The 26860-nt window shown below is 44.3% G+C and overlaps 1 protein-coding gene across 8 annotated transcripts in view; it reads left to right on the forward strand.

Annotated features, from left to right (window-relative positions):
• LOC146856160 (hyaluronidase-like) overlaps positions 1-26860 on the forward strand; it is a 331244-nt gene that overhangs the window by 15736 nt on the left and 288648 nt on the right. For 5 of the 8 annotated variants that reach the window (XM_085654207.1, XM_085654209.1, XM_085654211.1 and 2 more), the window contains exon 2: positions 9969-10056. The gene's annotated coding sequence lies outside the window, so the exon portion shown is untranslated. Of the gene's footprint in view, positions 1-9262; positions 9408-9968; positions 10057-26860 lie in introns of all 8 variants that reach the window. The other 3 variants (XM_085654208.1, XM_085654210.1, XM_085654216.1) reach the window with 1 other exon arrangement.

The following is a 26860-nucleotide window of genomic DNA, read 5'->3' on the forward strand; positions in this document are numbered from 1 at the left end:
CATAAAGTAACTTAACCAAAAATAAGGACAAAGTGCCATGAAAATCATATATGGAGACGGTAATGCAATAAGAACTGTTGAAGTGAAACCCTTCCCATCACGCCACCCACCACCCAACCTCGCGAACCCGCCCGCAAGGCGAAGAACCGTTAACCAAGAATCCAATGCATCATGTGAACTTTTTCCTCGAGAGGATGTGATCATTTCCTGATGCATTAATGTCAATAATACCAACAGTGTGCTACGCACCTAGGGGGGATGCAACGCTCCATCGAAGCCCAGCCTTAGCAAACTTTATGATAGATCACTATACATACTATCTTAGCGAGTGCATCTACATGCGACAACAACAAAGAAATACAGCAGGAGCTTGGAACAGGGCAAAACAAACATAAGATTACTCATTTGAGAAGCGGTCCATGCTAGTCGCAGAGCCGCTATGTATCGCGGAGCTGCTGCCACGGTCCTCACTCCACTGGGACTTAGTAGTCTTGTATGAGGCGCAGAAAGCTTGTGCCTTGCTTGGAGTCTCAAAAAAGCAAGGGCGCCCGTTGATGTCCACTCTAAGGCGGGCTGGGTACCTCATCCCGTAGCGGAGGCCCAGGTTCTGAAGCGTCGCCTTTACTCTCGTGAACTTGCGACGGGCCTCCTGGACCATTAAAGTGAAATCTGGATAGAGTGAGACTGTATTGCCTTGCCATGCCAATTTGCCACGCTCCCTGGCGAGTCTTAGTGCAGTGTCTCTGTCCCGGAAATTCATAACGCGTGCTATTATCGGCCTAGGAGGGCAGCCGGGGTTTTGGCGTGGGCCCAGCGACCGGTGCGCTCTTTCCACAACAAAGCCAGCGGTGAATGCATCTCTGCCAAACATGTCCGTCAGTAAGGTCTCAACAAAGGTGTCCATTCTGCCAGTGTTGGTGGATTCTGGAATCCTGGTAATGCGGAGGTAGTTGCGGCAGCTGCGGGCCTCCAAGACCTCATTTTTAATTGCGACTTCCTTTAAAATCTCCACGCGTTCCAGCTTTTTTATCGACTGTGCAGACCCATCCTCTAAGTCGAATATACGGCCCTCCGCATTGTCCAGTGGTGATCGTGTACATCAAGTCTGGCCTCATATGCGTCCAGGCGTTTCTCCAGTGCGTCGAACCTGTGGTCGAGCGACTTGAAACCAGCCCTGAGCTCGCCGAGAAAGTCCGGGTTAGAGGGGCCCGTGTCCGGTACAACTGAGGATGTCTGCCCGCCCTCGTCCATGTTGGGGCCCAGTTTGTGTGTCCCGTACGCAGCAGCTGTGAAGGTGAGGAGCCGCTGCTTAGGGTCTTTTTTTCCCATATCTGTGCAAGCAGCCGCCAGTGACGCAATGATCCCAAGTGCAGAATGGAGTGCGCCACTAGTACAGTTACTGAAGGGTCTGTACATCCCAGGTAGGTTCAGGGGCCGGGGTAGCAGAGTGTGGGTGAAAGCTGCTTGGTGCCCACAGGAGCGAGAATTTAGTGTGGCAGTTGTAGGGGCCAGAACCGGTGAAGGGCCAAAATGAGGGAGGCCCACCTAGGCCACTTTAGGGATCTGGAGCCTAGAATGCAGAGGGCTGGCAATTATTGGAGCAGAGAGGGCCCCTTGGGTTGTGCTGCCGTGAGGAGGTGCTGCGGGAGGCCAAGACCAAAGAACAGCGTGCAAGGGAAGTCATGCGGGTCGCAGGACTCCCGGACGTCAGTGCATGCAGGCTGACCGATATCCACTTACGCACCCCGCCACAGCATACAGCCGAGCGGCTGCCTCCCTACCCAGCACCGGGACCCCTGTCACCCCCAGGGGGCTGCGGGAACGCCACAGCATACACCACCCCGATGCGCTCTATGTGGGGGGGACACCACGGCGGAATAGGCAGTGTGGCTGTGCGGGGGAGCAGTGACAAAGGACTCACCCCCTCACTTGGGTCTGCACAGCAGTGATGCGGGAGGGACAGTGATTTACTCTGGTGGAGCGGCATCGATTTCCAGCTGGGCCGGGATCGCGGGCTGCCGATCACTAGGCCGCAGGTTGCTCCTCCCCTTCTGGCCACAGATGGCGATTTCAGTGGCTACAGCACACTCCGATGGCCAAGATGAAGAGTTCTGAAGTGCCGGGACACAGGATGCAGATGCCCCGTATTTTTGGTGAGCAGCCTGGAGCTTTCCGCTAAGATAGCTGGATCATGGCTGGGCCGTCGGGCAGAGCTTCAGTGCCGAGCAGCCATCTTGGTCGTCGGCGTTGCCACGCCCCCCTTTATATATTATATTTAGAAGTACAAGTGATAAATAAATAATTATAAATGATCAATACATTTTTGCAAAAAATGTATTATTCATTTTTACAATGTGTAACTTATCATTTATTATTTCAGTTTTCAATCTAATTTGTGTTGCACTTAAAACTGTTAATCAGTTATATATAATGCATTTAAAAAGTTCAGTTTACTAATTAAATGACTCTTGAATGTAAATATAATTGGATTACAAATGAGCACATAAACTCCAACGAATTGGCATTGTGGGTAATTTTATTTGAGTTATAGGCGCGGGGCTCAAACATACTATAATGTACTATTTTAACTCAAGATTCCCAAACACTGAAGCAGGTACGCAGTTTGGAAGGGTTGGATTTTCAATCCTAAATCTTGTCTGCCAAAAATTGTCGAAAGCGAATAGTAAGTCTAAGCGCTCCAAATTATGCAAACTCCCATCCAACAAACATTAGGGTAAGTGCAAAATGTATTGACTGGGGGGCAGGAGGATGCACATACACTATTTAAATACCCACCCCCAAAAGAGAACGTGCATAGGGTGAGTACTTAAATTTACTATTTTGATTCCAGCCCAACAAACATTAGAGAAGAAGTATATTTGGGAGTGGTTGCAAAAGACCGTTTTCACACCAAAACCAAACACACCCTGAAGAAGGTGGATAAATTGCCAGGGTTTGATTTACTAGTCTAACTCCAATCCACAAACACATTTATGAATGTATATAGAGGTGTGCAAATAAACTATTCTAACTCCAAACCTCCAAACATTGAAGAATTTGCATCATTTGGAAGGGCTACTTTTACTGCTCTAACTCAAGTCCAACAAACATGGGCAAGATGGCGGCATAAATATATTATTCTCATACTAAAACCCCCAAACACTGAAAAAAAGTGCAAAACGTGGAGGAGTTACATTTACTATTCTAAATATAGACAAATCAATGTAAATGTATAGTTTTTTGGAAAGGGAGTCAAATATACTATTATTAGTCCAAGAATTGGAAAAAGTTGAAAATTTGGAGGGGTTATATTTTTACTTTTCTAGCGCCGGTCCAATAAACATTGGACAACATTTATATTTATAGGGGCAGAATAGCCACTCCCCAAATACTGAAAAAAGTGTATAATTTAAAGGGATATATTTACTATGTCCTGAAACATTTGGGAAAGTGTATAAATAGCTGGGTGGCAAATTTACTGTTCTAAATAAATTTTTTGCAATTATTTAAAATATGAGGTTCAAATACACTACACTTTTCAACTGAAGGAGAACCAATAAATATATTTTAAATAGATATAAAACCTCTAAAAACTAAAGTCTCTCCCAAAAATAAAATTAATATAATGTATAAGAATATAAATTAACTTCAGTAATGTTACTTAAACATAAGAATTTTTTTAACCCTAATGGTTTACAACTAAAATTATTACCAACAAAGATAATAATTACATTTGAATTCCTATGTTTCAGTTTTCTGGGAGACGGCTGTCCCAGTAAGTAAAATTGAAAATAGATCATGCTGTGAAAAGTCACTTAGCTTTTAACCTGTTCTTTGATGGGCCAGTGGCTGAAAGTTTCTATCGCCAGAGCCATGTGACACTCAGCTGTAATAAATGAGCAAAATTCCCTGTCTCTTCAGGAGTCATATAAACAGTGAGTTTGTGGGAGTAGGAGATCCACCAATTTATAGGGATTGTAAAGTTTTGCAAACCCCAAATTAGCAATTAAATTTTCCCTGATTTCTATATCTCTTCGTTCTACAGTAGGATATCTTTCACATGTGTCCTTTCCACTTTCTGCCACACATTTTAGATCTCCATTCTATGTATTCCCCTCTCACACTGAACATATTATCTTATTTATGAATCCTAACTACAACAAATAAATCCAGAAAAGTCCTAATTCGCTTTGAATTGGTAAACAGGATATTATTTGGCTGAAAATGAACGTCTCGTTTACAGCCGAAGCTTGACTGAATGCCAACGTTTGGTACTCCTCGACTTTTCAAATTCACTAATTACTGTTTTGATTCATTTTGACTTCACCTAACTGCATAGCTATTCTGGCACAGAGCTCCGACAAAAATGTTGCTGTTTCACTATTCCTTTTCTCTAATTGTGAGACCTCCCCAAATGTTGGGAAGTCAAATCTTTCTTGGAATTTTGTGACCTTGAAATATGCAATAATTCAACTGCTTTCTACCACATAAGCAGGTAATTGGTGTGATATCCTAAGTCATCTCATGCCCTGTGACTGACTCAGAGGGTACGTAGTTATATTAAACTTTTATTTACAGTTTTCCATCCACTTCATGATTCGAGGGGATCCTTATGTGGTTGTTTAAGTATTGTATCTCAAAGACTTCTCAATATGCACTGATAATATTTGAGTAATGTTAGACCTGGAATCCTTAGCATGGGTTCCCCTTAACTTTTTTGCTTTCATCATCAAAGAAACTTTACACGTGATGTATGTAAATAACGTTTGTATTCAACACACACAATAATCAACACAACATGAACATCATGTTTTTGGGGGCATAAATCACACTTGGAGATATTACTAGCAGTACTAGGCCCAACCATGGTAAAATTACATCAATAATATGCACACTTGAGACAGATCATATTTTACCCCCTCCCCCCCCAGTACCCTTATGCGGTGCAATATGTTGTCAGTCCTAGGTCACCCATAGCCATTCTTATAATTCAATACCACACAGTTATAGGGTGCACCCTGGCCCACAACAATACCAGAAATATGTACATACCAAGAATTATAACACTTTCTAGCAGCACTTCAGGCTGATGCCGCACGGGTAATATCAATGTCAAACCTAGTGTTCTTCTGGCATGACATCAACATGTAAAGCAATACCGCCGGCCAGTGTTGTGAATCACAGGTGGTTCGCAGACTGTCACTCCCACACATACACTCACTTCGCACCGTTAAGACTGTAATACGGATATCAGGCAGTTCTGTATGGAACCCGACCGCACACATAGGCACTTACCACCCTAATGGGGTGCAGCTGATACCCACTAGGTCAACTGATATCACACTACAGACCCCATGGCCTAAGCCTCCCTCCACCCCCCACCTTACCCCGACTGTCCTACACCCACAGAAGGATGATAAGTAACCAGTTCTCCTCCCCCGAATACTAGGCTGCACGCGGCCAATGAATCACTTAGTCAGTGTTCCAGGGAAGCAGATGGGGTAGGTAGCAGGACTTATTTGGAGGTAGTCATCAAAGGAGGGTTTGGCCACCACTCAAGAAGTTTACACACAGGATGCAGAGCAAAAGCGAGCTGAGGGCAATAGTCTGCCACTCAAAAGGGTTCCACAAGGGCCTTCCGACACTAGTCCAATTCTGAGAAGCACAGGGGTGGTCTCTTCTGATTGCTAACAGAAGCATTCCTTCAGCCTAGTCAGTCACTCTCGCCACCCATGCCAGCGCTGGGCAATACTACCTGGCAACATGATGTCGTTGGGGCATGGTGAGGGCAGTTGGTCTGCTGCACAGAGAGCCAAAAGGGGCCAATTGATGAATGGAAAATTAAGTTGGGGAGTCCATCATAAGAATGTTGAACTCCGTCAATCACATGTCGATCAGAGTCGCACCGATTCAAACCAGGCACAATATCTGGTGTGCCTTGATATGGGTCACACCAGACAATTCTAGTCACACAGTACGAAGAGCTGCAAATCCTGAACCTCCGTGAAAATGAGGCACAATGTCCGGTGCACATTAAAATGGGTCACACCAGACAAGTCCTGTCACACACACAAGCGCAAGTTCAGCAATGACTCACAAGGTAGAATGTGGCACTACTACGGTTATGATCCCACCTCCAAGGGTCTCTACCTGTAAATCTGACACCGCACGCAATGACTATGCAGTTGGAGTGTCACACAAGAGAGATGCAGCACGATTGATGGAGCAGGCCACGCAGGGTCCCGCAACCGGTGAATCCCCTCACCACCAATAAGACACTTATGTGTGACAAGGTCCCCATGATGCAGTTGCCACATTCCTTAGATGTGGGCAAGACTTCTGAGGCTCTGCACAGGCCTATCTGGTCTCCAGGCACAATTTCTAGTTCCATGCTCATGCTGCACTACCAGTTGGGATTCAGCAGACGATGTGGACACTTGAGAGGGCACCGCTCTCCAGGTGTCACAAGTAGACAATGTAGGTCCCTCATAGGAGATCTGTGATGTCCCTGAGATCTCCAAAAGAACAGTGGCAAGCCAACAAACCCTTGGAGAGCACACGTCAGGGTGCAACAGAGCAACAGGTAGTCAGGCCAGCCCCTATTCAAGAAGGGTTCATGGTCCCTTTCAACAGTAGTAGTCCTCCTTGGCCACAGAAGATTCCTCTGGCAGTATGCACCACTCAGTTCCAGGTCCCCCAGACCCACATCCCAACAAGTGTACCTCTACCCTGCTGAAGTTGGGCTCAAGTAGTTATACTGATGTGTTCCTTTGAGGTTGGGTGGTGGTTTAAAGGATCTACCTTTGAGCCACAGATGTTTCTCCTACATTAGTGGGTCCATGATCTGGTTCCAGAGGCCAAGTGTCAAAACGTCTTCCTCCAATCTATGCAGCCAGGCCAACAAATGGCAGAGGTCTGTCATTCCAGTTGCATGCCAATGTTTTATACCTATCACTAAGGAATGCCCAGATGTGCTCCCCCAGCGCCCAGGGTAGACTGGAGCCAAGCAAAAAGGCACACACAGAGTTTTGGTGCAGAGAAAGGCTAACTTTCTAGAAGTGGTATTTGAACTCTAGTAATGTCAAAACCACCTTTACCACTGGAAAGGGGTTTTCATTGCAAATCCACTTATAGTAAACATTATGAGGCTGCTCCACTGCAATCCACTATTACAGCCTGGAGTAATATCAACCATTCCTCCTATGTTAGCCTATGAGAAGAGAAAACCTCCTAGTGAAAACACACATGGGTTTTCTTCACTACCTGGGCAGGGAACACACATGTGTACCTGCCCTGCCTTTCACTTACCACTCACTTGACCCCTTAAGATGTATGCTCGGGTGCTCTGGTGGTAGTGAAAGGTCCTCGTAGAATGGCTAGTGATTTAGAAAGGCCAGCCTGAGCAGAAGCACAACAGAACCCACACAGCCTGCAACAGCAGGTTGGACACATGTTTAGAATTACCATAGGTGAAAATACACACATCAGCCTGCAATGGCAGGCTGGACACATGGTTAGAAAACATCAGGTAAACATCACTTCCTAACATGCTTAGGAATGGCGCATGCACTTCCACATTGCATTTACAGCATGAAAGTGCTCAGTGCACGAAGACCACTACAAGAGTATCAACAAAACCAGGGAGGAAAAAGCAAAAGATTTACGGAAACGCTACCTGAAGAGTATCAGGCGTAACCTATCAGGTTTGGTGTCTCAATCCCAGTTTATGGTTAAGTCGGATTTTAAATTGCAATTCTGAAAATGCTACTTTTAGAAAGTGGGCATTTTCTTGCCTTAGCCATTTAGTGCCTGCAGCCTGTCTCTGACCACATGTCTGTGTGTAGTTGGCAATTGGGCTTTGTTTATTTCACCTAGACAGTCACATACAATGGGAATTTTGATGTGCCATTCTGACATGTTGGGATGGAACAGCTGGGTACACTCTCCCTTACACCTGAATAGGCAGTGTGCTGTCCACCCAAAAAGGGCTGCATACCCCACTGTAGTGAGATTGGAGACAGGGCAGTAAGGAAGGTTATATGTGCACTTCAAAGGCTTGTATTTGAAGTCTCCCCCACTTCAAAGGCACTACTGGGTATAAGTACTGGGCCTCAGACACCACCACTACTGTACACTTCTGGACCTGTGGATACTCTGCCAGGACGAATGACTGCTGTGCTGCTGAAAGGACGGCCACTCTGTTGGACTCCTGCTTTGCCAAGCTGACCTGCTGCCCTCTTTCCTGGGTGATAAGGACTGGGCCTGCATCTCTTGAACCCAGAACCCAGAGTGACTCCAAGGGCTGGTTGGCTGGCCTACTGATCTGAAGCTTCAGGGATGTAACTGGCTTCCAACAACCTTACATCTGCACTGAACACTGCCATCTGTGATTCAACCTTGCAAAGTTGTTCCACCCCAGTCTTGGACCCTTGACAGTGGGCCTAAGGTGCTCAACAGCCGAGCTATTCAAATCAACATAACATAACATTGAAATTGAAATAACATAACAGATGCATGTTCTCTGCTGAGCTCTGCATAGTCTAGCCGAATTGACACATCTCCTCGGCTGAGAGGCACAACCTCAAGCAAAACTGACGGATTGCTGCTGTTAGATGGATTTGGCCCGGCGCAGATAGACCACATCACCCTCTCATCTTTGGAAGCGATGCAATGCTAATGACAAAGAGCATCTCCAACCTAGGTCCTTGCATCTCTTGTCGACAGCTCAAAGATGATGCTGGCCTCCACATCACAGCCTCAAAGCTCATTTGAACGGAAGCATCGCCCCAGCTGCGTGCCGCATCTACGACGGCTGGACTTCGCAGGATCATGGATGACGACACAACAGGACCTCACACTGCAGCCCCCGCATCTGGGAATTGGAGCATCACTTTGACTGCATAAAGCTTACTCACCGCAGATCCATGCAATAGATTTAAGATACTTTATGCAGAGGGCCTAACCGGGTCCCTGTAGCCGTCCTACACTTCAACGTGGTCGGCCTGAACTTGTGACTTTGTCCCTATCCAACTCGACCAGATAACCCTTGTTGACGTGTTGTGCTTTTTGGTGCTATTTTACCATAAAATATTGAAATTCAATATCTCTTGTTTTCCCTGATTGGATGTTTGTTGTTTTGGTCTTGTTTTATTTATAAAAATCTGCTCTATGTATCTGAACCTGCTGTGAGATCTTTTTGTGTGGTGTTTTCACTGTTCTACTGTTTGAAGTGTGTACTAATACTTTACACATTGCTTTCCAGTTAAGCCTAGCTGCTATGTGCCAAGCTACCAGAGGGTGAGCACAGGTTAATTTGGTGTCTGCTTGTGCCATACCTTGACTAGGATTGTGATTGCCACTTGACCAGGGCTCCCACCCCAGTCAACCAACAACCCAATTTCTAAAACGTAGGCATATTTCCTTACTCTGCATGTGTCTTTCCTTGTTCTTACTCTGTTTATGTTTCTCTCTATAGTAATATAACGCCCCCTGTTGTCAACACTATGACCCAACCATCAGAGGCATGTAAGGGGCAATTCAGTAAACTTGTTGTGCTTGTTACTGAGAAATTTATGCTAGGTTGCATAATTATGATGTCTGCAGCAGCATTATTGTACAGAAACAATGTGAACTTCCAGAACGCCAGCTGCTGTTGCTTGCGGCAATTGTGTTTCTTGTGCAATTATTTGTTTGTAGCTTGAAATGCATCTTCACATAACAAATTGACATGGGGATGCATTTCATATTGAAATATAACGCTAACTGACGTATGTGCATTTTGCATACATTTGCATAATTTCCCCAAAATATTGCATAATTACATGAAAACAAAGTACATGAATTTTGCACATCCAACAATTCCCCCCTGTGCAGTCTGTTGGTCAGGCCTGTCACCAGAATACAAATACTACTATCTATATCCATTTGTAACTCATTTTCACTCTTTATGTTTTTTTCCCATCATCTAGGGACACATATCCACCACATTCAAGGACACAGGTTCAGCACCTGAAATCTAGCGGTCCATCCACAAGTGAAACATCTGTGGCAGTGCAGGTAAGAACTAATTATATCTCTTTTGTATGGGCATATGTTAACCAACAATTAACATTGTATACTATTCTAATGTATCATATATTAAAGCTAAAGTGTCACATTGTGTTGTTCACAGCTATTGTTCAACTGCTCTGGTTTAGGCTTAGACACAATCTGTAATATCACACTTACTAATAATATTGACAATTATGTCATACCATCCACAAGCACATAATAACATGCAATCCAGGTAGAAAACCTTGTCTCTCACAAGCAGCCATGCCTGTGGTTGTTACATTTTAAGAGGAGGAGGAGGCTGTTGATTCACCTAGAAGAACATCTTTAAAAAAACTCCCAGGCGACAAGCAGTCTCGCTTCTAGGGATCCTGTATAGATTGCCATTCTACAATCCACGACTGAAAATCCCCAGACAGTGTTAAAGCAGGCCATATCACAAAGTCCCCGAGCCAAGCTGTAGGGCCAAGTAATGTGCTTCAGTCAACAAGGAAAGAATATGACCAACCCCAACTCTACCAGCAACCCACCTACACCCCCCTGCAAAGCCACCTACTCCCATGCCACCACTAAAACATGAACATAATGAGGTCCCAGTATTTCATAGCTGGACACACAGATGAACCCACCCCCATTACCCCCACAGGTGCTAAAAGCAACCACCACACCACGAACAATTTAATCACCACTCATTGGCCCATTCTCATTCAATACTCACAACAGTTTATAATATCAATTGCTCCACTATAATTGCATATACAAACATTATTACTGTTGAATGTATTCAATAACTATAACTTGTACTTACCTTTTACTTGTGTGTTACCTCATGCGAGTCTGACCATGAAGATGGATGTACGACAATGAAATTTGTTGGAGACTGTGTCATCCAACAATAGCCCTTGCAGCAACTCACACACACAGAAACAGTAAAAACACATCTATGCTTGTGCTAAGTCTTTTTATATTTTATATTTTAAAAAATTGGGAAAAATAATTTGGGTTTAGGGTATGTCTTCTATGGGAGAGGAGAAAAAAAAAAAACAGTGCCTGTATCTAGGGTCAAAGAGGTCAAATTGGAGGTGGCAAACAAAGGATATAAACAAGTTGGGGGCCAGTCTATATGCAACGTCGAGTAAGGATAGTGCTAATATATATATATATATATATATATATATATATATATATATATATATATATAATCTACTGGCGGTCGCCAGTAGATAGTTATAGTTAGGACCATGTTTCCATCGGAAATCTGAAAATTCTATTTTGAATAACTTTGGCGCCGGTTGACGAATCCTCGTGAAATTTTCAAAACTAATGGGGCGCTCCGCTCAGCTCCTACCTTGAAAGTCTCAGGGTGATTCATCAAGCGGGGGCCGAGAAAAAAGTGGGGTCCCAAAACGCGTTGTCCCCATGCATTTTCCCATAGGACCTTTAGTCGAAGGTAGAGCCCGAACGGCTGAACAGAATTACTTGAAATTTGGTAGAGAGGTAGTCCTCAGGTCAGGCATGTGCCTTTTGCATATATGGAGTCAATCTGTTCTGTAGTTCCTGAGAAAATTGCAGTTAAAAGTACATAAATATCTATTGGCGCGCACTGTGAGCGCACCATGCACGCACGGTGCGTGCACCCTAACGTGCGCGAGCGGAATTCTGATTGGTGGTTACATGTCAGTCAACGTTCGAATCGGTCTAAATCAGGAAATGTCGGCCGCCATTTTGTTTTTTTTGGGTGCGACAGTGAAAAAGAGAGGTGGCGAACGTGAAAAGGGGGCAGGGTAGAGAGTTCCTGACCCCCTAGCCTTTGTCAGGGGGTCCCTGAAAGACCCCGAAGGGTGAAAAAAACATTTTATTTTTTTTCAAAAAATCGCGGGGTGCACGCACCGTGTGCGCACCATGCGCGCACGGTGAAAAACCTTAAAAAAAAATAATACATACATAACTTAGCATTCAAAAAACCGTACAAATTCACTTAAAAAACCATAGGTTTCACACACGTTATAGTTAGGAATTAGCATTTAAAAAACCTTGCAAATACACTTAAAAAACCATAGGTTTCACACTTGTTATAGTTAGGTGGACATTTCACTCATAAAAAAACAATGAAATTCCCCCGTTATAGTTAGTTCAGATAACTATAACTCGCGCGACCGCCACTCTATCACAAGGATGATGTCATCAGTGATGTCATGAGTGATGCCACTGACCATGTCATGAGTGATGTAATATGTGACGTCATGAGCAGTGGATTGCGGGCGCGCGAGTTATAGTTATCTGAACTAACTATAACGGGGGAATTTCATTGTTTTTTTACGAGTGAAATGTCCACCTAACTATAACATGTGTGAAACCTATCGTTTTTTATACATAAGACTCGAGTGGGTTTTTAGAAACTTGTATTGGTGTGTCAATGGATTCAAATATGTTACTCTGTATTTTACAGTGAGTGATGAAAAGTTATACTACTGTATGATGAGGTGTAGCTGATTGTCACGTGGATGATGTCATCAGTGATGTCATTTGAGATGTCATCAGTGATGTCACTGACCATGTCATGAATGATGTAATATGTGACATCATCAGCAGTGGATTGCGGGCGCGCGAGTTATAGTTAGCATAACTAACTATAACAGAGGAATTTCAATGGTTTTGTACGAGTGAATTGTTCAGCTAACTATACCAGCCCTGAAACCTATGGTTTTTTCAGTGAATTTTCTAAGGTTTTTTAAATGCTAATTCCTAACTATAACATGTCTAAAACCTATGGTTTTTTCAGTGAATTTCGAAGGTTTTTTAAATGATAATTTTTAAATGTAATAATAGTTATATGTATTTTTTTAATACTGACTTTCTTAAGTTTTTTTACTGTTTATTTTTACATATTTTATTTTTTAAATTACATTATATATTTTTAATATAAATGGAAATAAAAATGTTTTTTAAAATATTGAAACTGAAATATTGTGTTTTTTGTTGAATGTATAAGTGCAGAACTATAAGTGTGTTGGTTAGTTAGGGGACTGCATGCATAGTGGATAGGGGTGTGAAGCAGTCCATGTGCTAAGGCCTGGCTCAGTGCATGAGTACTTGGGTACTGACTGAATGATTAGAGTACTGCAAGGAGAGTGCCTGGGTGAATTTATAAGTGGTTGGGTTTTGGCGCAGTGAATGGATTAGTACATGGTGCTGAATGAGTCACTAGAGGAGTGCAAGGGGAGTGACAGGGTGTTTGCTGGAAGAGTATGGATACTGACTGGGGATTTGAAGGTGTAAAAGACAAGTGTGTAGGTGGTTAGAGGACTGCATGCATAGCGGATAGGCATATGAGGCAGTCCATGTGCTAGTGCCTGGCTCGCTGCATGAATACTTGGATACTGACTGAATGATTAGAGTACTGCAAGGAGAGTGCCTGGGTGAATTTATAAGTGTTAGAATTACTTTTCAGGATTAGTACTGGGCTCAAAGATACAGCACTGAGGTCTCTCCTGATAACAGGTGAGTAAACCGGATTTCGTAGTTCGGCTAATTTTAGAGGAATATTTCTAAGTTTCTAAAATCGACACTTAGAAACTATTTCAGCAAAAAGCAGGCAATGATATCCTATGGAAGGAAATTCAAGTTACTGGTAAGTACGGTTAGAATTACTTTTCAGGATCAGTACTGGGCTCAAAGATGCAGCACTGAGGTCTCTCCTGATAACAGGTGAGTAAATCGGAATTCGTAGTTCGGCTGATTTTACTTTGGTCCAGTATATATAGAGCCACTTTCCTACACCATCCCCTCCCTTCACCACTGTGTAAACGCGCCCTGTGTCCGTTTTAATTTAGGAGATTAAGTCCCCTTGAATCCTGAGTGTCCCTAGGGTCAAGTAGCCAACTAGGTACCTCCAGTAAGCGCCACAGAGCTGCGTTGCAGAGAGGTTTAAAAGGGGCACGGCCTGGGCCACCTCTCAGAAACACAGCGCAGTGGTGCTTACTGGAAGCTCCTAGTGGGCTAGTTGGCCCCCTGGGGCTCTCAGGATTGAAGGGGAATTATTTCTCCAACTTAAAACACGCCACAGAGCGTGCTTTCACACGTCACCTCAGACCCCGTCCCCTCCCTTTCCCACTGTGTAAACACGCCCAGTGTCCGTTTTAAGTTGGGAGATTAAGTCTGCTTGAATCCTGAAGGTCTCTAGGGTCAAAGTAGCCAACTCGGTACCTCCAGTAAGCGCCGTTGCAGAGAGGTGTAAAAAGGGGTACGGCCTAGACCACCTCCCTGCAACACAGCACAATTGCGCTTATTGGAAGCCCCTGGTGGGCTAGTTGGCCCCCAGGGGCTCTCATGATTGAAGTGGAATTATTTCCCCAACTTAAAACACGCAACAGGGTGTGTTTGCACACGTCACCTCAGGCCCCGTCCCCTCCCTTTGCCCCTGTGTAAACGCGCCCTGTGTCCGTTTTAAGTTGGGAGATTAAGTCCCTTGAATCCTGCGGGTCCCTAGGGTCAAACTAGCCCACTAGGTACCTCCAGTAAGCGCCACAGAGCTGCATTGCAGAGAGATGTAAAAAGGGGCGTGGCCTCTGAACACCTCTCTGCAACGCAGCTCCCTGGCACATACTGGGGGTACCTGGTGGGCTAGTTGGCCCCCAGGGACCCTCAAGATTGAAGAGGAATTAATTCCTCAACTTCCTCAACTTAAAACGCACCACAGAGCGCGTTTGCACAATGGTGAAGGAAGGGGGCGGGGCCTGAGGTGATATGTCAGCAAACACGCCCTGTGGCATGTTTTAAGTAGGAAAATTAATTCCTCCTCAATCCCGAGGGTCCCTAGGGGCCAACTAGCCCACCAGGTACCTCCAGTATGCGCCAGAGAGCTGCGTTGCAGAGAGGTGTTCTGAGGCCATGCCCCTTTTTACAACAGTCAGCTCCGTGGCGCTTACTGGTGGGCTAGTTGGCCCCCAGGGACCCTCAGGATTGAAGAGGAATTAATTCCTGAACTTAGAACGCGCCATAGGGCGTGTTTCCACACATATCACCTCAGGCCCCGCCCCCTCCCTTCACCACTGTGCAAACGCGCCCCGTGGATTACCCTCCCTTGAATCCTGAGGGTCCCTGGGGTGCAACTAGCCTACCAGCTACCTCCAGTTCGGGTTGTAGCTGCGACTAAAGGTCCCTATAGAAAATTGCATTGGGAAAACATGTTTTGGGACCCCCTTTTTTCTCACCCCAGCTTGACGAATCACCCTGAGACTTTCTGGATAGGAGCGGACCGGAGCGGGCCACGAGTTTTGAAAATTTCGCGAAGATTCGTCAACCAGCGCCAAAGTTATTCCAAATAGAATGTTGCGGATTTCCTATGGATGATAGGTCCCAACTATAACTACCTACTGGCGACTGCCAGTGGGTTATATATATATATATATATATATATATATATATATATATATATATATATATATATATATATATATTTATCCCAAAACTTGCCGAGCAATTGAGGCCGCACATTACTGTGAAGAAGGAAACATCCTTATATATGGGAAACAGGCAGCTTCCGATTCCGTAATGCATCCTGTGGCCTGACGCGTTTCGATGGACTTTCACCATCTCTTCAGAGGCCTTGTGAGCAGGAAAAAGTTACGTACATGACTCGCCGCCCCTCGCATTCTTAAGTACACAGTACCTTAATTGGCCTCCGGTGTGCCGATATTGTTGCATTCTGGGCAGCGTAGTCTATTTAAGCACCATTTATCCCCTCCAGTGGGTTACATGCCCACGATTGCTTGCAGGATAAATGTTTTTAAAGCCCTCCATTAGGCTTCCCGAATCGGACTATGCCTGTTTAAAATTACAAATCGCAGTACCGTTTACAGGGGGAAGACGCCCCCTGTCCGCATCCACAAACTTCTTAGGATGGTGCGATCCCTCTGCGGCCTGGAACCGCCGCATAAATATATCCCAAAAATTGCCCAGCAATTGAGGCCGCACAACACTGCGAAGAAGGAAACACACTTATATATGGGAAACAGGCAGCTTCCGATTCCGTAATACATCCTGTGGCCTGACGCGTTTCGATGGACTTTCACCATCTCTTCAGAGGCCTTGTGAGCAGGAAAAAGTTACGTGCATGACTCGCCGCCCCTCGCATTCTTAAGTACACAGTACCTTAATTGGCCTCCGGTGTGCCGATATTGTTGCATTCTGGACAGCGTAGTCTATTTAAGCACCATTTATCCCCTCTAGTGGGTTACATGCCCACGATTGCTTGCAGGATAAATGTTTTTAAAGCCCTCCATTAGGCTTCCCGAATCGGACTATGCCTGTTTAAAATTACAAATCGCAGTACCGTTTACAGGGGGAAGACGCCCCCTGTCCGCAGCCACAAACTTCTTAGGATGGTGCGATCCCTCTGCGGCCTGGAACCGCCGCATAAATATATCCCAAAAATTGCCCAGCAATTGAGGCCGCACAACACTGCGAAGAAGGAAACACACTTATATATGGGAAACAGGCAGCTTCCGATTCCGTAATACATCCTGTGGCCTGACGCGTTTCGATGGACTTTCACCATCTCTTCAGAGGCCTCGTGAGCAGGAAAAAGTTACGTGCATGACTCGCCGCCCCTCGCATTCTTAAGTACACAGTACCTTAATTGGCCTCCGGTGTGCCGATATTGCTGCATTCTAGGCAGCGTAGTCTATTTAAGCACCATTTATCCCCTCCAGTGGGTTACATGCCCACGATTGCTTGCAGGATAAATGTTTTTAAAGCCCTCCATTAGGCTTCCCGAATCGGACTATGCCTGTTTAAAATTACAAATCGCAGTACCGTTTACAGGGGAAAGACGCCCCCTGTCCGCATCCACAAACTTCTTAGGATGGTGCGATCCCTCTGCGGCCTGGAACCGCCGCATAAATATATCCCAAAAATTGCCCAGCAATTGAGGCCGCACAATACTGCGAAGAAGGAAACATCCTTATATATGGGATACAAGGATGTTTACTTCTTCGCAGTATTGTGCGGCCTCAATTGCTGGGCAATTTTTGGGATATATTGATGAGGCGGTTCCAGGCCGCAGAGGGATCGCACCATCCTAAGAAGTTTGTGGATGCGGACAGGGGGCGTCTTCCCCCTGTAAACGGTACTGCGATTTGTAATTTTAAACAGGCATAGTCCGATTCGGGAAGCCTAATGGAGGGCTTCAAAAACATTTATCCTGCAAGCAATCGTGGGCATGTAACCCACTGGAGGGGATAAATGGTGCTTAAATAGACTACGCTGCCCAGAATGCAACAATATCGGCACACCGGAGGCCAATTAAGGTACTGTGTACTTAAGAATGCGAGGGGCGGCGAGTAATGCTCGTAACTTTTTCCTGCTCACGAGGCCTCTGAAGAGATGGTGAAAGTCTATCGAAACGCGTCACGCCACAGGATGTATTACGGAATCGGAAGCTGCCTGTTTCCCATATATAAGGATGTTTCCTTCTTCGCATTATTGTGCGGCCTCAATTGCTGGGCAATTTTTGGGATATATTTATGCGGCGGTTCCAGGCCGCAGAGGGATCGCACCATCCTAAGAAGTTTGTGGATGCGGACAGGGGGCGTCTTCCCCATGTAAACGGTACTGCGATTTGCAATTTTAAACAGGCATAGTCCGATTCGGGAAGCCTAATGGAGGGCTTTAAAAACATTTATCCTGGAAGCAATCGTGGGCATGTAACCCACTGGAGGGGATAAATGGTGCTTAAATAGACTACGCTGCCCAGAATGCAACAATATCGGCACACCGGAGGCCAATTAAGGTACTGTGTACTTAAGAATGCGAGGGGCGGCGAGTCATGCACGTAACTTTTTCCTGCTCACGAGGCCTCTGAAGAGATGGTGAAAGTCCATCGAAACGCGTCAGGCCACAGGATGTATTACGGGATCGGAAGCTGCCTGTTTCCCATATATAAGGATGTTTCCTTCTTCGCAGTATTGTGCGGCCTCAATTGCTGGGCAATTTTTGGGATATATTTATGCGGCGGTTCCAGGCCGCAGAGGGATCGCACCATCCTAAGAAGTTTGTGGATGCGGACAGGGGGCGTCTTCCCCCTGTAAACGGTACTGCGATTTGTAATTTTAAACAGGCATAGTCAGATTCGGGAAGCCTAATGGAGGGCTTTAAAAACATTTATCCTGCAAGCAATCGTGGGCATGTAACCCACTGGAGGGGATAAATGGTGCTTAAATAGACTACGCTGCCCAGAATGCAACAATATCGGCACACCGGAGGCCAATTAAGGTACTGTGTACTTAAGAATGCGAGGGGCGGCGAGTCATGCACGTAACTTTTTCCTGCTCACGAGGCCTCTGAAGAGATGGTGAAAGTCCATCGAAACGCGTCACACCACAGGATGTATTACGGAATCGGAAGCTGCCTGTTTCCCATATATAAGGATGTTTCCTTCTTCGCATTATTGTGCGGCCTCAATTGCTGGGCAATTTTTGGGATATATTTATGCGGCGGTTCCAGGCCGCAGAGGGATCGCACCATCCTAAGAAGTTTGTGGATGCGGACAGGGGGCATCTTCCCCCTGTAAACGGTACTGCGATTTGTAATTTTAAACAGGCATAGTCCGATTCGGGAAGCCTAATGGAGGGCTTTAAAAACATTTATTCTGGAAGCAATCGTGGGCATGTAACCCACTGGAGGGGATAAATGGTGCTTAAATAGACTACGCTGCCCAGAATGCAACAATATCGGCACACCGGAGGCCAATTAAGGTACTGTGTACTTAAGAATGCGAGGGGCGGCGAGTCATGCACGTAACTTTTTCCTGCTCACGAGGCCTCTGAAGAGATGGCGTCAGGCCACAGGATGTATTACGGAATCGGAAGCTGCCTGTTTCCCATATATAAGGATGTTTCCTTCTTCACAGTATTGTGCAGCCTCAATTGCTGGGCAATTTTCGGGATATATATATATATATATATATATATATACATCTCCAGGTACTCCGCTTCAATTGCGCGTTGTTTCGCAAGCAGACAACGGATACGGACCACAATTTGGTGTAAAGTTTTATTTCGTGCAAGAAGTCACCATGACACGTTTCAGCCCTTTCCACAGGCCTTGATCACATGACACAGTGCAAACACATACATTGGTTTAAATAACGTGAATATGCGGACGTAATCATTGGTGCCTGAGGCATACAAAGTCAGTTAAAATAAAGGACAGACTTTCATCGAACTACAAATCTGTTTTCTTTTTTACCATTATTACGTTTGAAGTTCGAATGTGCAAAATTTGCATTGAAGCCTCTATTGTTGAAACTTATTTTACAATTTGTTAAAACAAGAATACAATGTTAATCTCATTACTGCACCCCGAATGGTGTTTTTAATTTAAAGCACGTCTCCACAATTAATCCAATGTAAAACAAGTAGAATTGTGAAAAATGTTTAAAATTAGTGCAAAAGTGAATTTAAAATGTATTTAGAGAATTTTCTTTGACAAATAATGACACCATCAAGGAGATTCAGTTTGGGCAATGTAGCGCCATTGATAACTTTTTCAAATACATTAAGTCTCTACTGGCAGAAATTTCATGAGCAATAATAGATGTGTGTGGATCCATGGAGCCCCAGCGATCCTCCCTTTCAAACCAAGTGACTCACGAACTACAATAAAGTGCAAGTGCCTGAAATTGTATAGCAATTTTTCAAATGGTGGTTATCAATCACAGATCAAGACAAGACCTTATTGGATAGTATACATATAAATATATATATATATATATATATATATATATATATATATATATATATATATATATATATATATATATATATATATATATATATATATATATATATATATATATCAAATCTCCCCAAAAAATAGTCAAGTCAAATTACAAAATGCAAGAATTAATGTTAGGAATAAAAGTGAAAGTTCAACAGAAATTTTAAGTCCATCATCGAACATGGACGGAGTGCGCTGGGTAGAGACATGTTTCCATGAAACCATTCATACAACCTGAAGGTCCTCCTTGGTTGAAGGCATTTTGGACTCCAGGGTGGGACTGGAAACCATCTGAGAATCTTCACACACTAGGGTAGATTTTTACACACAGAAGGAAGATATAATGGGAGACATCTACTAGTAGGAGAGGGGTGGGAAAAAGAAAATCTAGAATGGCTGGAGTCTATGAGAACATGAGTCAGAAGAGTTTTCAGTGGTGGACAATCTGCACCTCTCAGTGTTCCTTCACCTATTGCGCTACCTCTTGAAGGCCCCAAGAGAACGCCTGTTGACATATAATATCTACCTCCTGGAAAGCAGCTATGGTCACATATATAAAAGCCGGAGTAGAAGAGTTTTGTGAGGGCTAATTGATGTCACTGGTACATCTTACCCATGGCTACAGATCTCGAGTCGGGGCACTTGAAGAAAGAGGTGCAATAAGGGCTGCATCAGGAGACCTAATTGATGTGGAGCAGGAGTGGAGGGAGCATCTTCAGACATAAGTGATAAATGATGGAGGGGCCTGGTTTTGGGATGAAACAGTTCTGTGTTTGACACCTCTTGGCTTATGGTGTAGAGCTATACCACCTCCTCAGTGGTGTCCAAAGCCTCAGCCTTGTGTCTCTTTAATTGCGAGTGAGTGATTTTCTGGCTTGGTGTACTTTCCTTGCTAATAGATGCACCATACACCTCTGTCATGGTGGTCTCCTCTTCCTATACCCACCTAATGGCCAAGGTCCTTCTTTTCTTTCCACTGTTCCCCACACTAGCCTTGGCTACCCATGAAAAGAAAATACTGATGAGTGCAAGGTTCATGTACACAATAATAAATATTTGAATATTACAATGGTAAATCAGACAATAAATGACAATGTTTAATAAACCACTCCACATTCCCCATTGCTGTGCACGGTTATAATGGATATATGCCACTTTTAACAGTGGCAAATTCTGACTAAGGAAGGTTCAACTAAAGCACATAATAATTTTGAATTAAACATTATATTTCTCTATCACATAGAAACAGAAATGTCACCTTATCAAATGGATTGCCGTGACTTAGTGAGACAATGCCACCCTTACAATCTCTTATGTTGGTGAACTGTAACACACACATGATATGAAGTTCAAGAGTTGATGATTAATGCTATAGGATATATATATTTTTTTAAACATAGTTTTATTGATTTTTCAAATAAAACAACATACAAAAGTTGGTTGTCAATATCAATAAGAGCTGCGCATTACAAAAAAGGCTGTAGTAAATGACATATCATGAGATATACCTGAGATTTCATAGAAAGTAAAAAGAGTGAGTCATCTGATCAATATGTAATGACAGCAAAGTAGGATAAGCGTGATTCAAAGATCATTAACATGTAATAAAAGAAGTAGTCTAAGCAGAGATAACAACACACTGCATATTGTCTCGACAATTCTAATGCTAAAAGGAAAAAGTGAGAACAAATTTAAATAAAACAATAACCAACTCCCCCCCGCCTACCCCGCCCCCCCCCCCCCCCCCCCCGGTCACTGGTTCGTAAATTCCTAATAATAATCCAATTTCCCGTGGAGCCACCCAATGTGCATGTTGATACTGGGGCACTTGGTGGTACATAGAGACATCTGTTGGCAGCCTTGATGGGCAAATATTTGTGTACATTCATACAGTAATTAGAAAGCTGACAGTTGATTAGATGGATATAGTCAAGTCATTTAGGGGAGAAGCAGGAGTAGCGGGGTGAGTCTGAGCTATCGGTGACGATGGGGGTGTAAAGGAATCCATGGCTTTGAAAGTTTCCAACATTTGATCCCATTCCAGGGAGAAGGGGGCCTTACGCAGCCCCCGGAATTCCTCCTGTCGAACTATAGCTCTTTCGGCCATTCCGCATCGTGTCAGTTCTGTGTGCCAGTGTAGTGGCGTGGGAGGAGAGGCAGACTTCCTCCTCATTGTAATTGCCCGCTAGCAATGAGTATCGCCAAGTCTGCAAGCTTGAGTTGGACCTTCTGAGTCTTAGGCCGACCGTGGAGGCCCAGGAAGCAGCCTTCTGGTGACAACCATTCGGTCGTATGGCACATGTAACAGCATGCCAGAAGAAACGGAGGCAAGGACATGCCCACAGCATATGAATGAGGTTTGCATCTGCTTCCTGCCATCTAGGACAGGAGAGTTGAGCATTCGGTGGGTTGTGAGATAGGCTCTATGTAAAATCATGGATTGGATGCAATGGTATAGGATACATAAGGATTATCTGGACATGTGTTTTTTTGTCCTCATTATGCAGCAAGTTGGAGTTTCCTAGGGGAGGGTTCCCATAAGCTGTTAATCCCTACTTATACGCCTCATCCTCAGATCTTTCCAGCATTATGTTCCTTGATCACTACGGGCCCTGGTGAATCCCAAGATTGAAATGCAGGTCTTAAATCATGGGACTCCTACAGAGTGCTTAAGCATCCCTTTCAGGCATTTGTTGGTTTCCACCAGTTTCCTAATGTAGCCCACATCTTCGCTCTGTTGGGTGTAGAGCAATCACTGTCTAAATTGCCAACTCGCTTAGCAGAAAGTGCCCAGTCAGTAAGATCCGGGGAGTTAGAGGATAACAATTTCATGCAGATCTTCCTTCTTGGCAATAGAATCCGTGCAAATAAGTGTTCCCTTTGCTTTTAGGCAATTAAATATTTTTCCCTTCATTCATTAGGATGCCAAAAAATATCAGTGCATGGCTTACTGTGACTTCTTTGCCAGGCATCTCAGATAAAGCCTTCCCAACGATCTGCCAGAAGAATTGAATCACAGGACATTGCAAATTGTCTTCCAGCTCTAGACCACATTTAGTGCAGAGTTTCACCAGTTGTTTTGTCAACCTTGCAAATTTTCGGTGTCCAGTTGACTCTGTGAATAGTAAACAGATGTTTTTTCCCTGAGAAATGCAGATTTCACAAACTCACGCAAAGAAGGCATCGATACTTGCCAAAGGTGTGTCAAATCCGTCTTCTCCACAGCACAGCTGGCAGGGTGTATTCTTCCTCATTGCCTCCCACCACTCTCCAACACCACTTTTCCACCTTTCTTTATGGGGTGTTTCCCTGTAGTAGTTCCTACGGCTCAGGATTCACCCTACTGTCTTGCAGCAATCCATGCGCCCAGCTTGTCAGCTGATAGTATTTAAATCTAGATAATCTACTTTCTGTTGGCCACAATAGGTCTTCCCAAGAGATCAGTCTCCCTCCTTTAATGATCTGATCCCATCTGCTTTTGTCTACTTCTTCCAAGGGTCTTCAAGGTGTGCTGTAGACAATCTGGAGTTCCAGGAGAGTTCCAGATAGGGGCAAATTCGCTATAGTAAGGTATTCCAAATAATCTTCTGATTTGCACGCAATGTCTGTAGGCAGCATTCAGAGTCTTTAGCCTGACTTTCTTGAAGAATATTGTCTTGCCAAACTTATACAAGCAGTGCCTGTGTGTATACATTTGGGGGCTTATTTACAAGTCCCTTGTGCCACTTTTGCTTCACTGTTAACATGGAAAAAGTGACGCAAAAGTGGCACAAGGAGCTTGTAAATCTGCCCCTGGGTTTTTCAGCATAGCTTGAAAAATCATAAGCCCTGCCTGCAAATGGTCCTCTATCATTAGCAGAATTTTAATGTTCTTTAACTGAAAAGACCAGCAATAAAATCAGAAGTCCAGACCGCTATGCCCCAAACCAGCATTTTCCTACAAAATGTTTTCCAGGAAATTCTTTCCCTCCTGGAGGCTCAGATAAAACTGCTAATCTTTTCCTATAATGTCTTGGTCCAAACCTTTCTGAATGATAGTGGTGTTGAATTAAAAAGGAAATTAAACTTCAGCAGGATCGTCATCTTTATGATGTTTGCCCTCTCAAAAATAGTAAGTGGGGGACACTCTGAAGCTACCAGGAGCCTCTTAGTTTCCATCTTCATTTTCTTAAAGGTTACTTGAGTTATCTTATCCAAGTCTTGTACCACCATTATTCCAAGGTGCTTGATTTCCTTTCATAAGAATGGGCTGATGCCTGAAGTATCCCATGCCATGATCTACATTTTTAGAGGGTTCACTAAGTAGCCTGATACCTTGCTAAAGTTTTCCAGGGTTTGCTGAATGTTAGGGTACAAAATTGTTAAATTAAACATATAGACCATCAAATCATTGGCATAAAGTGCCACCTTCCTCACCCAGCCATTACATTCAAAGGGTAAAATGCTTATGTTTTTTCTCATCCCTATTGCTAACGAGGATGATGGGGAACATGGTGGTTAGCTGAGATAACTGGCCGGGAGCTCTCCCTCTAATACTTGTGGGGGAGTGGAGCTGATTTAAGCAAAGACTTACCCAGGTTCGGTTGGGTTGAGCGCATGAGTAGGATGGTCAGGGGCATTGCAGAGGTTCAGTGGAGTCCCTCAGGGAAATTATGTGGCTGCGGTGCAGCGCTCTGGAAGGAAGCGACATGAGGGCTCCACAAAGAAAGGCAGGCCTCAGCACAAATTACCTTCTGGGGAGAGAGTAGCAGCATCAGCACAACCTGGCAGCTGCAGGCAGCAACAGAGAAGCTGGAAGCAACATGACTGGAGCAAGTGTGGACAAATAAAAGTAAACCAATTGATCACCACAAGAGTGCGGCCCAGGAGGCATCGCGGTCAGTGGTATTGGTGCGGAGGGGCAGGTAAGGCACCTCTTAGCCCTAAAAATGAACAAATCTTCTCAAGAGAAAAATATAGGAGGCAAAGAGGGCAGGGTCAAATATTTGCTATGAAATCTTGAAACTAGATCAGAGTCTTTAGCAAGCTCAGAAAGGAGATGCTTGGTTACTCGCCCCATCCCCTAAGAGACTATGGCAGTGGCCAACTCTGCGCCTGGGAATATAAGTATCCCTATTACCGTAAACCCAGAGATAGCCTGCCTGACTTTACTCCCAACCGGAGGCAGAAACTGAGCAGTAAAATAATTAGGGAGAAAGCTTTGAAAAAACCTTCATAGTGCAAATAACACCCCTTCTTGAAGGTCTTATTTTAAACTCCAGTCCACAAAGGAGACAAGCAACGTAGCCTTAAACCTGCAAAAGCACTTCGATTAGCAGCATAAGATTATTTCCTCTATGTAGACAGGAACTAAGCAGGTACAAGAGTCTGTGAATGTAGAGGAGGCTATAGCCAGGTTACCCATAAAAAATAGGTTTCATATATTAGCACGGATGAGCCCAGATTAAAACCAGGACAATACAACGTGATCCCAGAGTAGACCTCACCAAATCACACAGGACAGGCAGGGGTTGAGAGGTTACTAGTAGGCCTAACGAAAGAGATAAAATCTAAATTCACAATCTCTGAGAAGAATCAAGCGAGTATACAAGGGACATGTGAGACATTGGAGGGGAAATTGGTAAGTTAATCCAAAGGATGGACATTTTAGAGGTTTCTTTAGGGGCTCTTAAGGGAGAAATACAGGTAAACCGAGAGGAGATCAGAACACTGAAAAAAGGCGCAACAGAAATTTGTGGTAAACTGGAGATTCTAGAGAACAATGCAAGGCGCAATAACATAAGATTGCTGATCATTCCAGAGGGAGTGGAGGGGGATGATATGAGGTTGTGTGAAAAACCCACCTTAAAATGTATTCAATCATTAGACTCCAGTAAATTAGCCGCAGACATTCAGAGAGAGCCTAAAGACCCTTTCAGAAAGACTCCAAATAGGAAAAATGCTATGGAGAACCTGGTTAACTTGAAGACATACTCCCTAAAAGAACAGATTCTTGCAGCATATTCTGTAAGCAGGAAGTTTAAAGGCAGAAAATTGGTCCTTCCGTATCAGGTCAGACATTTCAAGGGCCGCACAAGACCAGCAATGTGAGTTAGGAATACGTCTATAACAATTGTGGGAGTTGGGAGCTACAGCCCAGCTAAGGTTTCCTGCAACTCTTAAGATCATTTGGGAAAATCGCATGCTAAACCACAGAGAACCGGTGGAGGTGGAAAACCTAATGAAACAGATTAAAGTGCAAAAGCAGTAAGAATGGCATTAGAGAAAGAACTCGAACAGTTATATGAGAATGCCCAATAGACTAGCAGGGAGGTTTCCCTGGGGGGTGTGGGCAGAGGGGGGTCACAATCAAGAGGTGTTTATGGTGATGAGTCACTGGGTAGGGAGCATTAGGGAGGGGAAAAAAAGATCCTCATATGCAGCTAGGGGTGATAAAAAGTATAAGACAAGATGGTGTTGGGCTGATGCTCAAAAAATGCAGCTCATCCACTGTTAGAAATGGGGGTCTCAAGTTGGCGATGGTTTGCACCTTTGTCCAAATAGGGACCCTTGCTTCTAGTCAGGGAAAGGGGGATACACTCCTAAAATAACCCCTTCTCACCCCCTTGGTAGCTTGGCACGAGCAGACAGGCTTATCCCAGAGACAGTATGTAAAGCATTTGTGAACACATACAGTAACGCAGTGAAACACTACAAATGGACACCACACCAGTTTAGAAAAATAAGTAACTTTATCTAAACAAGACCAAATGTAAAAATCCACAATACAGTATTAAAAATAAGACTTCCAAATGGTAGAAATAGTTCAGTTCAATGCAAGTTGTAAATGCAACACTTTTCCAAAAAGTGCCTTAGATGCGTCATGCAAAACAGACAAAACGGTCTCAGGGAACTTGATGCATCGGTTCCTTGCTTCGGGGGAGGTGATGCGTTGATTTAGTACTGCAGCGCAGGGGAGGTGATGCGTTGATTCCTTACCGGAGAGGAGGTGATGTGTCAGCTTCTTACTGCATTCCGGTTACGATGCGAC

This window comes from Triturus cristatus, chromosome 4_1, assembly GCF_964204655.1.
Source record: "Triturus cristatus chromosome 4_1, aTriCri1.1, whole genome shotgun sequence".
NCBI lineage: Eukaryota > Metazoa > Chordata > Amphibia > Caudata > Salamandridae > Triturus > Triturus cristatus.